The following is a 4839-nucleotide window of genomic DNA, read 5'->3' on the forward strand; positions in this document are numbered from 1 at the left end:
GAACCATCCAGCAGAAGAAAGAAGCAATGAAAGGAGCCCTCATGGAAATTTTAGAAGAACCCGGATGAAGGAAGAGGTGGAGGACACACCCAAAGAAGAACCAATTAAACCTTGCACCAAGTCATGCTATTCATGTGGAGAAGAAGGACACATCTCCCAAAATTGTTTGAATGGGGATCTAGTAGAATTCCCGACAGAGGAAGTAGAGTATGACCCACAGGAAATAGAAGCCCTGATTGGAACGGAAAAGTCCAGGAAGAGAAGTAGATTGGATTCCAGGAAGGACCCGAGTCATATCACCTGTTTCAGGTGCAAGGAGTTAGGCACTACTCCAGTAGTTGCCCAAAAAGGAAGCCGAGGACCCAATGAGGCTATGTAGTCATAAGGAAACCACGAGACTTGTCGGAAGTAATATGTTTTCATTGTAATGAAGCAGGGCACTTTGCCAGAGATTGTCCCAAAGAGAAGGAGGCTTGTGCTAAATAGTTGAGTTGCAACGAATAATATAGTAGTAGTAGTGGGGACATTTCTTTTATTAGTGAGGCGATGAGTTGAGGCATGTAATGGAAGTGCAGGAGATTGTAATACATTGAGAATCAATAAAGTTAGCATCGTGGGTACTGATTTGGATTTTATGAGTTGTTACTCTATGAAGAAAGATTTTGACCATTTTCGAGGATATGAGAAATATGGTCTATGGATGAATTGGTGCATTTTGAGGGTGGTAGTACCGTGTGAGGACACTTGACCTCTGGAAAGGATTATGATATCCTACGGAGTGGACTTTGGAGAAAATAAGTACCAGTTTTGTCTCGATATGTGGGGTATCCCAAGAATATGATGGGATGAAGTACTATTGAATATAACGGAGGTATGCTGTTGCAAATATGGAGCAATTGCAACTCCATGATGAGCCTGAGCAATCACGTCTGAGTTTCGTACCAATAGAAGGAAGAGAGACAGTACAATTGGATGGAATTAAGAATGCTAGAAGTTGGATGTTGGAATAATGATCAGTTGCCCCCGAGGATGAGTTCAAGGTTTACAAGTGATGAGATGGGCCATAACCCACAGGCCCCAGGACCTGCCAAGAAGCAAGCACACTCTTGCTGAAGGAAAAACCCTGGAAGAGGATATGCCTTTAGCAACAGACGATCTTATAGGAGTTACGAAAAACCTGAGAGTTGTGAAGGAACGATAGATGTTTGTTTGGCTTGCAGAATCAATGGATTTTTCCGAACCCAGTTCATGGACAAGAGAAATTCTGCAATGCTTGTGAGGATGACCGAATGTTAGAATGCGAGATTCGCTAAACCATATACAGGGTAATGATTTGGGTGAGGGATGGATTGATCACCATACCGACTTACTCTTATTATTCGCCTTGCTATATGGGATGGTAAATCTGAGTGACTTACCCATAGTAGAGCGACGACGATCAAAACCTTGTCTAAACCTTAGAATGGTATGACAATTTTCCCTTGTACAAGGCAGCTGTTGCCAATCGTAGGATATATGGTGAGGTTAAACCCAGACCCATTTCCTCCAGGAGAAACCATAAATTGTTCACCACCGTGAGATATCGATAGTTGTTTAGTATTGGCGCCAGACCCGTCAGCTCAGAAGACCCAGTCACAGAAGAACCTTATCAAGATGAAAGGGCAAAGGTTATGCCACTACCGGAAGAGCCCAGAGGAATTTTCTCGAGGATCTGAGAAGACCGATACTGTCAAGAATAAGGATGGAGTAATGAGTTTTGATGGAACCATAACCATGCTTCTAAGGTTGGTAGCACCCCAGACCCCCTGAGACGGTCGATGGATTTTGAGAAGACCCCGAACCTAACCTATTTCTTGCTAGCCTCTCCGAATCTCGAGGACGAGATTCATTTTAAGGGTGGTAGGTTTGTAACATCCCAAAATTCTAAATTTTGGAATGTTATATTAAATAAATAGATTTGATTGATTGCTTGATTGTGGTGTGGTTGCTTGTGTGAAATTTAGTGAAATTTGAAACTTTTTGAAAGTTAAATGAGAGGGAATGACATGACTTTCCCCAAACTTTCACTTTGCTTTATGATCTCCATGAATTCAAATTCTTTTCAGATACAAAACCCTAGAGACAAGATGACATGACTTCTTCCATTTAAAATGAAAAGGGTTATGAAAATATTTGAATTTCATTTGGAAATATTTCAAATTCAGAAACTTTGAGCAACTCAATGATTTTCATGAGAGAAGATAAAATGACTTCTTCAAAACATATGAAATATGAGTTGGAAGTTTAAAAGAATCAAATTTAAAGTCCTTTTGAAATTATTTTCAATTCGGAGTTATTTGGGTTTTATTCAAATTATTTTTCTCCAAAAATAAAATATATGGAAATTAGGGTAAAATGATTCCCTACAGTAGAACATTGGAGAGAAATAAATTTGAAATTATTTTGGTATTTTTAAAATGATTTTTACTGGGTTTTATTGCACCAGTAGCACTCTTTGATTTATTTAAAATTTTGTGTATTTTATTTGACGTTAGAAAAATGTTTACGTTGTAGAAAATCTTTTTCTGAAAATCTTGATATATCATACGCCTATAGTAAAATTAAATTTTATTTGGTTTATTTTATTTTTACTGGCTGTAAAATTTTGTTAAAACAAAACTCTCTTCGGGCCGACCGAACCGGGCCGCGCCTAGCCCAGCCGGCCCAGCAGCCCAGCTCGCCATCGCCTCCGTCCCCGAGCGGGACTCCGCTCGGGAGTCCGTCGCCGTTCGCCGCCGTGACCGACCCGGTCTCCTGCCGCCGCCTCCCTTGCCCCTCGCCCACGCCTCCCGAGGCTCCTGGCCTTTAAAAGGCGAGGCCAGCCCCCTCTCCCCCCTCTCCTCCAAGCCGCCGCCGCCGCCGCTGCAGATCGCCGCCGCCGCTCCTCGTCGCCAACGCCGCTGCTGCCTCGCCGCCGCCCGCCGCTAGTCGGCGCCGCCGTTCGCCGCTGCTGCCGCGCATCACGCTGCCCTCGCATCCCCGCAGTCGCCGTCGCCCGCGTTGCCGTCGCCGTCGCCGTCGCCAAGCTCGCCGCTGCGCCGCAGTCCGCCGCCGCTGCCCCGACTTGCCGGGAACCGCCTCCGCCGCCGGTTTATTCGCCCGAGCCGGTAAAACCGCTAGATTCGTCCTGTTTTTTAGTTTGGTTTAGTTTTATTAGATCGGTTTATTATTAGGTTTAGTTATTTAGCAAGCACTCTCTGTTTATGTCTTTGCAGTGAACGTTTTCGTTCATTAGGGTTTCGTAGCGAACTTTCGTTCGGTAGGTTTTCCTTTTTCTTTTTAATTTCGGCCAGGGACCCATCCGTGAATATTTTATTTATAGATTAGTCCCTAATCTTCAAACCTTCGCTACTTTTCACACGTTTATCCAAATCCAGCGAAACCAATGCCCACTTCTTTGTTATGATCTCCGCTATCCATATAACCAACTTAAATGTATTTTTGAAAGTTTAAAATTTGATTTCAGACATATTTGAATTCAAACTTCTTTTGTTCATAACTCGAGTTTTATAACTCCATTTGAGTTGATTCTTTTTGCAAATCAAAGCTCTTGACCTAAAATTTTTGATAAGGCCAAATTCACCCAATTTTGGTACTGTTAGAAATTGTTTTCTATCGCAAGAGTTATTTGCTTGTTTTCAAAGTTTTCCGAGATCTTTTCTTCGGTTCTTTTGAGTGATTGCTTATGTGTGGTTACTATTGCTTGCTTACGATAGATTGACTGGAGTGAGATGAGTAGAAATATTAGGAGTTATGAGTGCGAATCATCTTCATCAATAGTACAAGGCAAGTAACACATTGATCATACCCCTTTATCACCCAGTTTTATGCATTAGTTGCAATCCTCAAACACTGCAGGATTAGGATGTGATTAACATGTGGGTACTGGGAAGTAGTTGATGAGGTAGAACCTATTGCCCTTTTATTATCAAACCATTGGGAGTTCATTCTACGTCATGCTTATGTTACTATGTTATGCTCGTAGACGTGGATTGGGTTTGAGTGTATCCATGACAGATGTGAGATTGTTAATTAATGGTTAACTTAAGGTGGCCACTTAAATACACATCTGGGTGGATTGGTTGTGGGAACCTGGAGAATCCAGTGTTGTCCTAGGATATCCCGGAGTACCCGTGAGATCATCCTATGGTTCGCCACCCAGGCTCAAAGGGATCATAAGATTATTCATGCTAGAAACTTTTGTGTGCAGCCTCAAGCTATTATGGGCTCTAGCATAGTTGAGTATGTTGCATGACCTCTTTCAGTGGTGGGCTAGCAGATGTAGGGGAAAGTAGGTGTAACTCTCCACCCAGAGTAAAGAGTTAGTGCTTCTTAAAGACTGTGTCTCGGTCATCCGTTTCTCAAACACCATGTAGTGCGAGAAATCCAACGGAGGAGATCGAGTCTTGTGGGGAAAAGTGCGCAAACCTCTGCAGAGTGTACAAACTAATCATGGTTAGCCGTGTCCCCGGTTATGGACATCTTGAGTATCTGGTTCTTGAATTATTGATTTGAGCTCAACACTTTATTTAATTAATTTGATTGGGTTAATGTTTACTTTTTTGGGATTGAGTTGGAGGAACCTTCTCAATATTTTCAAACAACTGTGTAGTTAAATAAAATATATTCCTTTGTTGTAGGGAAAAATTAGCTTTATGCAAAAATTAAACTTAGAGCCTCCACCAGCCAAATATGCATGTAGTGATAGCCATTATTCAGCATTGCTCTACAGTGTGAAATTGCCAGTACATTCAATGTACTGACCTACATGGCTGCAACGTCTCATGTTGCAGGAACCTT

Source organism: Aegilops tauschii, chromosome 4 (assembly GCF_002575655.3).
Source record: "Aegilops tauschii subsp. strangulata cultivar AL8/78 chromosome 4, Aet v6.0, whole genome shotgun sequence".
In the NCBI taxonomy this organism is placed as follows: domain Eukaryota; kingdom Viridiplantae; phylum Streptophyta; class Magnoliopsida; order Poales; family Poaceae; genus Aegilops; species Aegilops tauschii.